Source organism: Capricornis sumatraensis, chromosome 19, assembly GCF_032405125.1.
Source record: "Capricornis sumatraensis isolate serow.1 chromosome 19, serow.2, whole genome shotgun sequence".
NCBI lineage: Eukaryota > Metazoa > Chordata > Mammalia > Artiodactyla > Bovidae > Capricornis > Capricornis sumatraensis.
This window is the reverse complement of record NC_091087.1, coordinates 74,029,757-74,043,238: the sequence shown is the minus strand read 5'-3', so window position 1 is coordinate 74,043,238 and position 13,482 is coordinate 74,029,757. Positions and strand designations below refer to the sequence as shown.

The 13,482-nt window shown below is 55.3% G+C and overlaps 1 protein-coding gene and 1 pseudogene across 1 annotated transcript in view; both read right to left on the bottom strand.

Moving 5' to 3' along the window:
- The window catches only part of TECPR2 (tectonin beta-propeller repeat containing 2), an 84,295-nt gene that overhangs the window by 3,105 nt on the left and 67,708 nt on the right, over positions 1-13,482 (bottom strand). The window lies entirely within an intron of this gene.
- LOC138095432 (zinc finger protein 511-like) lies at positions 473-1,212 on the bottom strand (annotated as a pseudogene).

The following is a 13,482-nucleotide window of genomic DNA, read 5'->3' as shown; positions in this document are numbered from 1 at the left end:
TCTCCTTCCCAGCCTGCCCCTCGCCCACAGGGTCAGCTGGAGCCCACCCTGCTCAAGTGCCTCCCCACCAAGCTCCCTTCCTGCCTCTTCATTCTCCTATTAAAGACAGCGTATTCAAAAGCAGAGACATCACTTTGCCGACAAACATCTGTCTAGTCAAAGCTATGGTTTTCCCAGCAGTCACGTATGGATGTGAGAGTTGGACCATAAAGAAGGCTGAGTGCTGGAGAACTGATGCTTTCGAACTGTGGTGCTGGAGAAGACTTTTTTCCTACTTAAGTGAAAACCATTACTCCAGGTGTCGCAAGCCATTTACAACACTTGGGGAAAACCATTTACTCCATGTGTCTAAGGACATAGTGGGGGTGGCGGCTGCTCCCTGCACCCCGGTCACCACACAGGGGTCCCGTCCCAGAACATCCGGGTCCCCCACGGCTTCCCCCATGGCCTCTGGCCTCTGTCAGTTGGTTGATCACGGGGCCCAGCACGAGGAGGGCGGTGGGCCGGGTCCCGGGCGCCCGTGGGCCGAAAGGAGGAGCCTGGCAGCGCCCCCGCCATCGCTGCTGCCTGTTTTTCTTCCCGGCGCCTTCAATCCTTCTGCAGCACCCTGACAGGGACAGATGGTGACGGCATCCTGAGGCCGTAGGCCCGCCTCTCTCTTGGAGGTTCTGGATGGGCCTCTGCGTGCTCAGAGCAGACTCCCACGTGTCTCCTTCCGAGGCGCCCGGTCCTCCCCCGTGGCTTCTGTGGACACCCGCGGGCTGGGCCTCAGCTTTCCCTATCAGAGTGGGGGTCTGCAGGGTGAGGGGACGCGTCACCAGGTGCTCCTCCCGGTCCCTGCTGTCCCGAGCGCCTCCGTGCAGCCCTCTACCCGGCACTGGGACATGCCCTGTGCTCAGCCAGGATCTGGAATGGCGGGTTGTGCCACTCCAGGACGTGGGGGTCCGGCAGGTGACCGGAGGGGAAGGCCCGCCTGCAGAAGGAGCAGACGTGTCCGTGCAGAGCGTGGTGGTGGTGCTCAGTCTTCCAGGGCGCCAAGCACCTGGCAGCAGCTGGCCACCTGACAGGTGAACTCAGCACGCGGGGCCTCTCGGGCTCCCCAGCCGCCCGCGTGAACACATCCTGGAGGCAGAGGGGCCTCTGCACGTCCCTGTGCTCGAAGAGCGCGTGCTCCCGGCAGCGGTCCCACCGCACGGGCAATGGCTCGGCCATCCCAGGTGCCCCCGCCAGGCGGGCAGGCAGCACCTGTATCACCCTGCGTGCCACCGTCTGCACACTGGCCAGGGCAGGGCTGGAGAAAACTCTTGAGAGTCCCTTGGACAGCAAGGAGATCAAACCAGTCAATCCTAAAGGAAATCAACCCTGAATATTCATTGGAAGGACTGGTGCTGAAGCTGAAGCTCCGATACTTTGGTTGACTCATTGGAAAAGACCCTGATGCTGGGAAAGACTGAAGGCAGGAGGAGAAGGGGACGACAGAGGATGAGATGGCTGGATGGTACCACCGACTCGATGGACATGGGTTTGAGCAAGCTCCAGGAGATGGTGATGGACAGGGAAGCCTGGTGTGCTGCAGTCCATGGGGTTGCCAAGAGTCGGACACGACTGAGCGACTGAACAACAAAAGTGTCTTCAACGAACACCCCCCACCCCACCTGCACACCACAGCCAGAATGCCCAGTGAGGCATCTCAAAGGCCGGCTCTCTGGGTGGCTGGTGTGAGCGGCCTGTTGAGAACCAGAACGTGGACAGCCTCTCCAGGGCTCTGAGATTGGAGGTGTTCAGACAGACAGGTTTGGAAACATATCCAAGGGCAGATGGGAAGAAACAAGACGCAATGAATAAGACGGCCTCCCAGCTGAATTGAGGACTCAGCACAGGTCTGACGGGCACACCGCCCTGGCCTCCAGGAGAAGAGGGGTTAAGCTGGAGGCAGCAGCGGGAAGACAGACACCTGCCCAGGGAGAGCCCATGAAGCACACCCACCCTCTGCCACCTGCCCTGAAAGCTCCTGAACATGGCCCAGCAGAGGTTGCTTCACAAAAGTCACTGGAACAAGTTCCAATGACCTAACTCCAGCAGTCAAACAGGGCCAGAATGCCAAGAGGGGCTGAACAGGAGATGGCTGGGAAGACTGTTCTCGCAAGAGATGGCCATCTCAAACTGGGAGGCTCACTCCTGCTGAACCCCAGACCCTCCCGAGGAAGATGAGTAAGAACACAGTGGTTCTCAAAGCTCGGAAGTCCCCGGGACTCGTGTGCGGACCTTGTGAAACCGGCACCCTTGTGGGCCCGGGGTCAGACCTTCCACATCAGACTTTGGGGCTGGAGCCCAAAAGAGACCTTTCATACCAGCTCTCCAGGTGATGTGGGCTGTAGCCTTCTGTAAAACACCACTCTGCTCTATGGTGCAGAAGCAGGCAAGGCAATACTACTCAAAGCCATCTACACGTCTCAACGCTATCCCTATCAAAAACCCCAACCAGGGTTCTCAGAGAAAGGAAAAGCTGATCCTAAAATTCACAAGGAATTGCAAGGAACCCTGAACAGCCAAAACAATCTCGGAGAAGAACACAGTTGGGGATTTCCCTGGCAGTCCAGGCAAGAATCTGCCTAGCACTGCAGGGGACGGAGATTCGATCCTGGTTGGGGAACTAGGATCCCACATGGTGTGGAGCAACTAAGCCCGTGTGCCAGAGCTACTGAGCCCGCAGGCAGTGCCTAGAGTCTGTGTGCCTCAATGCAAGATCCTGTGTGATGCAATGAAGACCCGATGCAGCCAAACAAATAAAATTAAATATTAAAAAAGAATACACTTGGCATTTCAAAACTATTATAAAACCACGGTGATTAAACAGTGTGATACTGACATAAGAAAAGACATGTAAATCAATGGAACGGTATTGAGAATTCAGAAACAAATCCATTATAGTCAAGTTATTTTTGACAAGGTTGCCAAGATTATTCAATAAAAAGAGCAGTCTTCAACAAATGGTGCTGGGACAGCTGGACAGCAAACACATAAAAGAATCAGGTTGGATCCTTACTTCATACCGTGTATAAAAATAACCTGAAATGGATCAAAAATAATCATAAGGGCTAAATCTCATAATGGTTTCTTAGATAGGCACCAATAACAAAAAAGATAAACTGAACTTTATCCAACTTAAAAATTTCTGTACATCAAAGAACACCATAAAGAAAGTAAAAAAACCAGCAGGAGAAATTTTTCCTTATAAGGATCTAGTATCCAGAATAAAGAACTCTTAAAACTCAACAAGAAAAATAAAACCCAACAACAAAAAGGCAAACAGCTGAATTTTTAAAAGGGCAAAGGGCGTGAGTGGACTTTTCCTCAAAGATGTACAGACGGCCAACAGAGATGTGACAAGGGGCTGAAGGTCATCGGCCACGAGGGGCGCGTAAGTGAGACCCAACGAGGCTTCACGTCACACTCAGTAGGATGGCTAAAAAAGTGTTAGTAAGGATACGGGGAAACACAAACCCTCATATATGTCGCTGGGGAGGTAAAACGGCGCAGCTGCTGTGGAAGGCACTTTGGCAGTTCCTCCAAAGGTTAAACACAGAATTCCCACGGGACCCAGAAATCCCACTCCTAGACACCTCGAGAACTGGAGCAGATGTTCAAACAGAGCTACACCAGTGTTCAGGGCAACGTTCTTCACAATAGCCCCGAAGTGGAGACAACCCGAACGTCCGCCCACTGATGAGCAGGGGGCAGAGTCTGGCCTCAGCCACACGATGGAGGGCCTTCAGCAACAGAGACGAAGGAGGCGCTGACACCGATACGGCACGGATGAGCCTCGAGAACAGGATGGTCGGTGCAAGAAGCTGATCGCGAAGGCCACGTGTTGCATGACTCCTTTTACAGAAACATCCAGAAGAGGGAAATCCACACAGAGAGAGGCACATGCGTGCTTGTCAGGGGCTGGGGGGCAGGAGGACTTCACCGGGCACAGGGCATCCTTCTGGGACGACGAAGCTGTCCCGGTAACGTGTAGTGACAGAGATTACACAACGCTGTGAACGTGCCAGATGTCACAAGTGGTAAGTCTTACATACGTGTATTTTACCACAATTAAAAAAAAAAAGCAGACAGGGCTCGGTTGTAACCATGCGCTACCATTATGCAGAAAGTCGCCAACTGGGGGAGGCTGGGCAAAGGTACGCAGGGTCTCTGGCTTCTTACAGAGCCTGAGTCTGCAGTCACTGCAATAAACACTTCAATGAGGAAAAGCAACAGGCAGCCTTGAATTTTGGTTTATTCATATTCAAAACCACAAAAATGAAAAAAGAGAGAAGAAGGATGCTGTTTTATAAAATGGGGTAAATAAGGAATTTAAGATTTAAAAATCATTTGGGAATGCTAAAAAAAAACCACACAAAAAACAACAACAAAAAAACATGTATCTCGGTGTGCTTCCAAAGACTGAGACAGACTGTGTGTGTGTTTGTGCATGTGAGTGTGTGTGGGTGTGCGCCTGCTCCTTAGTTTTAAGTCCCGTTTAAAGAGCAGCTGCAGGGCGGGTGGTGGGGAGGGGCCACACCCGCTTTCTGGAAGCACCCAGATTACAGCCACCAACATGCTCTGATGTTTACAAATCAAAGGGGCTGCTCAGGCCCATCAACACCTCAAGCTGCTGTCCCATGTTCTCAAAAGATAAACACTCATCACTAATCATTACCAACAAGTAACACATTTGATTTGCTCCGAGTCATCAGTGTTACAGGACAAGCCATTACTCTTTCCTAGAATTTATTTTATACACTGAGATCCTGACTAGACACAATGTTAAGGGGTGTCTGAGGTTAAGGTGTGAAGTTCTCAGCGAAAGACTGTTCCCAAACCAGGACTCCAAAGGCCCTGCCGCCTTGGGCCCCGGCTTGGGGCCCGGGGTGACTGCTCTCAGCTGAGGGGATCCACAGTAATTCCCAAGTGCAGAGAAAGTACTTCTGAGCCTCGATAACATGTACTAGAAGCGTGACGGGTTCTGTGTTCCCTGGCATCCAGTTACATACAGTACTTGTCAACGTGACTCCGAGCTTCTCATTTAGTAGATGTCCCAAGAATTTGGACGATAGCTGCTAAGGTAGCTGTAAGACCACACATTCTGAAGATATACAGACAGCCAAAAAGCAAGTGAAAAGATACCCAACACCACTAATTATGAGAGAAATGCAAACCAAAACTACTGTAAGGTACCATGTCATACTTGTCAGAATGGCCATCATCAAAAAACCTACAAACAATAAATGCTGGAAGAGTGTGGAGAGAAAGGAACCCTCCTACACTGTTAGTGGGAATGTAAATTGGTGTAGGCACCGTGGAGAACAGTGTGGAGGTTCCTTAAAAAAACACTAGAATTGGAGCTACAATATGACCCAGCAATCCCACTCCTAGGCATATACCTGGAGAAACCCATAATTCAAAAGGATGCGTGCACGCCAAAGTTCATTGCGGCGCTGTTTCCGACAGGCAGGACAGACGCAACCCAGATGTCCACCGACGAACGAATGGATCAAGAAAATGCGCTCCATGTACACAATGGGATATTACTCAGCCATAAAAAAGAACAAAATAATGCCTTTTGTAGCAATGTGAATGGACCTAGAGTGAGTGAAGGGAGTCAGACAGAGAAAGACAAATTTCCTATGGTACTGCTGATGTGTGGGAGCTAAAAAAGGGGGTCCAGATGAACTTAGTTACAAAACAGAAGTACGGCCACAGATGCAGGAAACAAATTTACAGTTGCCAAGGGCGTAGGTAGGGAGGGATATATGGGAAACTGGGATTGACCCACACACACTACTATATATAAAATAGGTAACTAATAAGAATTTCCTGCTGTTGAGCACAAGAACTCGGCTCGATGCTCTGTAATGGCCTATTTGGGAAAAGAATCTAAAAAAAACACAAAAGTGCATATATGTGTAACTGATTCACTTTGCTGTACACCTGAAGCTAACACAACGCTGTAATAAATCAGCTACACTCCAATGAGAGTTTAAAAACAAAAACAGACCACGCCCTCACAGGAGAAATGATTCTGGTGACTAAAGACAACGCAGAGGGCGCCGACGGCCCTGGTTGCCTGGCTCTCCGCTGGTGGCACTGGAGGCAGAGAGAGGGCTCACCCACAGGTCCCCCACCCTTCGCTCTGCCTTCTTCATCGGTGCTGGCTTTATACCCCGTTTCACGAGACTGCCAGCTCGGGGCCTGGTGGTGCAGCCTGACGGCCTCAGGGGCCTCCGAGCCGGCCTCCAGCCCACGCGGCTGTGTGACTGGCTAGCACCACAGGCTGAGGCCCCTGCCATCTGCAGGTCACCCCTGCCCCTGTGCCCTCCTCGAGCAGCAGCACCTTCCCGCCCCATGGCTGGCCAGGCCCTGTGGCTCTGGTGCCCAGCAAACAGGCCACATGAAGGAGCCGCTGCCCCCTCCACCAACGCAAGGGGACCCGTCCAGGCCCATCCCATGCTCACTCCCCTCAAGGCTGGGTGGACTCAGAACCCATCATGCTTTTTCATTTTCACAGCCCTCAGAGCTCCACATACGGCTGGTGGCACAGAGCCTCTGCTCAAGAATCCCCCACGTAACTGGCGTCTGGGGCACAGAAGGCTCGGAACCCCCGGGAGGAGGGTGAGTCAGCACCGCCTCTCTAGAACACTCTGGCTGGTCTGAGCCAAGGGCTCGCCAAAACCAGTTTGGGGCTGGAAGGGCCCTAGGAGACCAGTTAAGCCCAACTCCCTCACGTACTGGGTGAGAAAATGGACAAAAACTCAGGCTGAGAAGTGAGGGTCCTGCCCATGGCCAGAACTGAGGCTAGAAATGAGGTGTCCAGGGCTCAGACCAGAGGGCTCCAAACTTCTGGCAGACTGGGCCTTTATCCCAAGGAATGAATACACACGTGTGCATACACACGCTTCCCTCAGCCAGAATGTGAGTGTGCATGTGTGCTTCGCCGCTTCAGTCGTATCCGACTCTTCGCCACCCCATGGACTGTAGCACCAGCTCCTCCGTCCATGGGATTCTCCAGGCAAGAATACTGGAGCGGGTGGCCATGCCCGCCTTCGGGGGGTCTTCCTGACCCAGGGAGCGACCCTGTGTCTCTTACATCTCCTGCACTGGCAGGTGGGTTCTTTACCACTAGCGCCACCTGGGAAGCCCAGGAATGTGAATAAATCCAAGCGTAAAGAAAAAAGTCAAAAATTCTGCAGCCAGAGTAAGTGCTTACCTAGACAAATCACTCCAGTAGGGGCTTCGTGTGACCTGGATAAAGTTCACACCAAGGAACATTTCGGGGACACCGAAGTGAACCGGGGAGCTTGCTGGGCACGCAGACCCCACTGAGAAAGACGCTTCTGAAGAGAAACCCGACCCCGCACGGCGGCCAGTCATGCCTTCCCTCCCCTGCATGCTCCCCCAATCTCAGTCCGAATGAACCTCGAGCCCACCTAACATCTGGGAGATGTGGTAAACCCTGCCTTTCCTGGAGGATGCGGGGTCTGGATTGAGCACCGCAAGGCAGCGGCGGGAAGCCCCAGGCCGCCAAGCCTCTGGCACATTCAGCCCCTGGGCACGTGGCCCCAGGCTGCCGCGCTTCCTGAGTTCTGTCTGGTCACTTCAGTTCTTCCGTCGCTTCCCTGGAGCGGATCCCGTGCCGCCTCTCGTCTACTCCTCATTTCACAGGAGCCTGAACAGTGGACACTGGGGTGAACAGCCCGTATCTACCTACAGGGCCAGTGGGCTCTCAGCGTGCTGCCTGGGGCAGACCCGCCCTCCCCTCCTGGGCTCTGCATCCTCAGCTGGCAGAGGGCAGATGGCCCGCGGGGCTCCCCTGTTAGGTGCTCGTGCTCCGGGGCTGGGGCATGGTGGTTCCGGCTGCCCTGGGGCCTGCGGGGCAGCCTGGGGGTGTCTTCCACCCGAGGCCCGCAGACCCCGCTCGGCACACTGCCTTCGCCCCCAGGGCAGTTGTGTGGGAGCCACTCTGCTGTCAGTGTTAAAAGCATCTGGCTGAAGTCCAGGATTTTCTCTGGAGGGTGAGCCGTGCTGCTGGAACTGCTGACCCAGTTGGGCGAGGCCACCAGACGCGGGCTCTGGACTGGAGCAAAGTTTCCGGCTTCTTTCTTCCTCTTGCTGCTGACGGCAAAGCCAGAGGGTGATGGGTGACTCCTGTCCCGGCACGACCTCGGAATCCAGTAAGACACAGCAGCTGCCAGCTGCTGGGGGATGTGCCAAGGAAAACACTCAGAAACAGGTTTCCTGGGCAGAGGTCACTTTCTGTGCCTCTTGAGTCGGGCTGGTGGGGGCGGCCATGCTGGGGAGCGGACTGCAGGCCGCGTGCCGGGTCAGCGAGGGTGCCAGCGCTGCTGTGCTCGGAGTCCGTGGAGACTTGACCCCGGGGCGCTGGCCCAGGTGCTCCGAGGGCTTCTCACAGTCAGCAGCGGAGCTGAGTGCCCAGTGCTGGGGGCCTGCTCGCCGGGAGAAGGCCGGGAGAGCCCCCTGGGGGGCACTCGCACACACCTGTCGGCTGGGACAGGGCCCCTAGGCGTTTGTTTCAGCCTCTGGGTCGACGAGTTGAGAGGTGGTGAGGGGACGGCTGGAAGGCCGGGGGGTCTGGCCGGGAGTCACAGCCCCCCAGTGAGAGGACAGAGGGCAGGGCCAACCCCCGCCCCCCCCAGGGAGGACGGGGTCTGAGGAGATGGAAGCTCAAAACAGCAGGTGTTCAAATGCAGCCACGGCGGGGTGGGGTGGGGCCTAAAGGCAGTTGTCAGAAAGTGTTTTTCCTCAGAATGGAGCTGTGCTGGCCAACGGCGTGGGCCTCCATTTGCGGAGGTCTTATCCCCGCCCTCGCAGGCAGCACCACCGCGGGCATCAGACGACCGCGTGGGTGACAGGGGCCCCTGACACCTCGACCCCACCCAGGGTGCTCAGGAGAGTCAAAGAAGGGGTGCAGGAGGGGCGCGTCCTCGGAGGGGCCCCGACTCGGCCAGTGGGGGAAGAGGCATGCGACGCCTTGGTGCTTAGTACGGGGCGGGGGTGCCAGCTGCCGAAGAGCTGTGACGCCCACCGCCTCCCGGGCAGTGATCCCCCGTCCTCCCCTCTCACAGGATGTGGGGAGCCCAGGGGTGATGACGTGAGCAGAGCCTGGCCACACCGCGCGCGGGGCTGGGAGGCAGCGGACGAGCAGGACGGGGCTCAGGAGCCGAGCGAAGCCCCTCTCCCCCCAGCAAACCACACGGCCTGACCACCACGGAGAGACCACCATCAGCAAGCCTCACGCACGCTCACCCCCCACCCACCCAGTGCACAAGACCACCATTGTCTAAGGAAAGCTCTGTGCAGAGAGGCGACAGGAGAGACAGGAAGCAGCACCTTGGGGACATGGGGTCTCAGCCCGGGAGGAAACTTCAAAACAGCCTGGAGGGCCTCCCTAGTGGCACAGTGGATCAGAGTCCACCTGTCAATGCAGGGGACATGAGTTCGATTCCTGGTCTTGGAAGATCCCACGTGCTGTGGAACCACTAAGCCCGGGAGCCGCGAGTACGGAGCCCACACTCGAGGGCTCCGTACTCTGCAACAAGAGAAGCCCCCGAAATCAGAAGCCTGTGCGCCACGACTACAGGGTAGCCCCCACTCACCCCAACGAGAGAAAGCCCTAGGACAGCAATAAAGGTCTGTGCTGTGCTCAGTCACTTCAGTCCTGTCTGACTCTGAGTCCCCACAGACTGTAGCCCGCCAGGCTCCTCTGTCCATGGGGTTCTCCAGGCAAGAATACTGGAGTGGGCTGCCATGTCCTGCTCCAAGGGATCTTATCTCTTATCTGCATTGGCAGGCGGGTTCTTTACCAGTGGCGCCACCTGGAAAGACCCAACAAAGACCTGCTGCTGCCGCTGCTGCTGAGTCGCTTCAGTCGTGTCTGACTCTGTGCGACCCCACAGACGGCAGCCTACTAGGCTCCCCCGTCCCTGGGATTCTCCAGGCAAGAACACTGGAGTGGGTTGCCATTTCCTTCTCCAATGCATGAAAGTGAAAAGCAAAAGTGAAGTTGCTCAGTCGTGCCCGACTCTTAGCGACCCCATGGACTGCAGCCTACCAGGCTCCTCCATCCATGGGATTTTCCAGGCAAGAGTGCTGGAGTGGGGTGCTATTGCCTTCTCCGCAACAAAGACCCAGCAGAATCAAAAAAATCAAAGAAAGGAAAAAACATCCTTGAGGGCAAGAGAAGACTCAACAACTGTGAAACAGCAACGGGAGTGTCCAGAAATTAAAATATAATCACTGAGGGAATTTTCCGGTGGCCCAGGGGTTAAGAGTCAGTGCTTTCACTGCCAAGGGCCTGGTTTAACCCCTCGTTGGGGAACTAAGATCCCACAAGTCACACAGAGTGTGGAGGAAAAAAGTATATACAAACATATTTTAACATTTACATACGTATATTATATAAATACGTATTTTAACAGACATAATGCCTGGAGTCCGCCGCAGACTCCCCAGGCCAACAGGCGAGTTCCCTGGAGCCTGAGCCAGAGGCCCTCGCCAGGCTCCTCGGGCAGCTGATGTTCCTCCTGTGTCCTCCCCTGTGGAGAGGCTCACGGGGCAAGGCTTGGGACTCAGCGCCGAGAAGAACAAGAAACTGATGTCTCAACAGGCTCAGACAGCACCCCGTAGAGGGACTGCAGGATGAAGAAAATGGGACAGAAGTGTAAGAGAAAGAAAACAGGAGAGAAAAGGCACAACAGCAAGAGGCCCAGGAAGAGCATCTGCGGGGTGGGGGAATGGGGCTGGGGGGTGTCGGGCAGAGGCCTGGAGGAGATGCCAGCACCAGCCAGCACGAGCACAGGACATACCCCAGAACAAAGGCCACGAGCGCCAGGCTGGAAGGCTTCCTGGCACAAAGACTAAAACAGACTCCCCCAGGCACATACCACTCTCAGCTCCCAGGACACAGGGAACAAGAAGATCTTACAAACTTCCTGGGAGAAAACGCAGGTCAGATAACAAGGATCAAGTATCAGAATGGCTTCAGACATCTCGACAGGAATACTGGACGCCAGCAGATGATGGAAGAAAACCTACAGGTTCTAAAGGAAAATGATTTCCAACCTAGATTGCTCAACTCAAGACAAGGTCAAGGACAAACGTGAGCAAAGACTTTCAGACATGCAATGTCTCCAAAAGTTACCTCCACAAACCCTTCTCAGGAACTGACCAGAGGAGAAACTCCACCACAGCAGCGACAGGCAGAGGAAGACACAGGATCCAGGAGAGAAGAGATCCCACACACCAGTAAGACAAAGGGTGACCCCAGGAGGACAGAGCAGCAGGCCAGACTGCAGCTGGCCAGCGTGTCTAGGGAGAAAACTCCAAGAAGGGGATGGAACCGATGTGTTTGGGCATATGGAGGGGAAATGGACTCAGCTGGCGGGGAGACTGAATACGTTAAGGCTGAATACGTAAACCATATAGAAAACCAGATGGAAAGACAAGACAATGCTCAAGCCCAAGAAAAACGGAGTCAGGCAGATAAGACAGTGGGGCGCAGTTCTCTGCCAGCTCAGCTCTGAAGGGTGTGTGCCCCATCGCAGCACCGCAGCGCTCGGAGGAGGTAGGTGGGGAGGCAGGGTGGACGGCTAGGGGGAGGGGCAGCTCCTGCGTCCAGCAGGAGTCAAATGCAGACCCCCAGAGCTAGAAGGATGGAGACACAGATTCCTACCAAGCTACTTAGGGAGACGAAGCTAAGAGGCAGTTGTTCTCTTGAGTGGGGACCGTGGAGGGGACATGAGGCGCCTGTGGTCCACTGGGTAGACCCAGCCGACTGGTGAGCTGTCCTTGCCGGTCCGCCCCCAGCACTGCCCCCTGTGGCGGAGGAGGAAAGGCCGCCCGACACACCCTCCCACGTGCCTGTCCCAGGCACCTGCGTACAGACAGCTGGGGTGGCATCCCACAGTTTGTACACACACACCACGCTGCCTGGGTGAGCCCTGGCGGGTCAGCCACAGAGCTGGCAGGGGCACACGGGGGCGGCCGGCCTCGTCACCGGGAGAAGCCTGGGCCCCAGCACAGACGGGCTTCTGTGCCCAGACATTCGGGGTCCGGGTCGCCACCCGCCTCCTCCCAGTGCAGTGATCTCACAGATGTGCATTCCAGATCCAGGGGACCGGGCCAAAGAGTCTGGCGGCTCCGCAGGACGTCCTCACCCAGAGCCATCGTACCGGCTGCCCAGGATGCTGGCTGCCCCTGGAGTCCACTGAGGACTCTCCAGGCCAACAGTCAAGCTCCCTGGAACCTAGGCCCTGGCCAGGCTCCTTGGGAGCCCCATGTTTCTCCTGCGTCCTCCTCTGCAGAGCACCTCGCTGGGGAAGATTCAGGACTCAGCACTGAGAAGAACAAAAAACTGATGTCTCAACAGGCTCGGACAGTGCCCAGCTACAAACTGTCCCTAGCAACAAACCACCCTACCCAACACACCACGAAGCAGCCCCTTTCTCTGCTCAGAAACACTGGCCAGACCAATTTCTTGCTGCTGACCGGAAATGCACCCTGGCTCTGCGAGTTCAAGGCCGATTTCAACCACAGAAGCCACAGCTGGCAACCCTCAGTGACCTGGGTTTCCTTCCTGGCTGGGACCCTGGCCTATCCCCGCTCTGCCTGTGGTCTCTTATCACTTCCCTCCCTTAGAGGCGGCCTCCCTCCTCACTGCCCTCCAGCACAGCTCAGTGCACCGTTCTGCATTCATTTAAACATTTTCACTGTTTGATACAAGTCTTTTTTTTTGGCTGTGCCCCACTGGCAGGCGGATTCTTAACCACTGAGCCACAAGGGAAGCCCTTCTCTTTCTCTTATTAAAAACCAGGGGGACTTCTCTGGCAGTCCAGTGGCTAAGACTTTGTACTCCCAATGCAAGGGGCCAGGGTTCCATCCCTGGTCAGGGAGCTAGATCCCACATGCAGCAACTAAGAGAGGGCCACAACGAAAGATCCTACATGCTGCAGTGGAGATCAGAGATCCCATGTGCGGCAGTGGAGATCAGAGATCCCATGTGCGGCAGTTAAGACCCCGTGCAGACGAATAAACAAATAGATGAATGAATAAACAAAGAAATAAAATATTGAAAAACCAGGGACTGTCAGATGCGACTGTGTCCCAAGCTTGGCATGCGGAGCTCCCAGCTCCCCATCCCAGGACGCTGTGCGGTATTCCTGTGCAATGTCGCTCACTGGGCTATGTGGAGGGATTTAGCCCACGGTGCCACAGATGCAGTGAGGAATCTGGTTTAATTACCCCAAGGCCTTGTAATTCGATGTTAAGAGGGAACATGAGTCTTCAGAATACCACAAGACTCTTGGAAGTAGGCACCAGGTTGGACCTGCAGCGCTTGGCTTTGGGGTGTGGGTGCCACCTCCTTCTGCCATCTTGTCCCCGCCTGAGTGACCTTCGCCAGCCATGTAGGGGCTGGTGGTG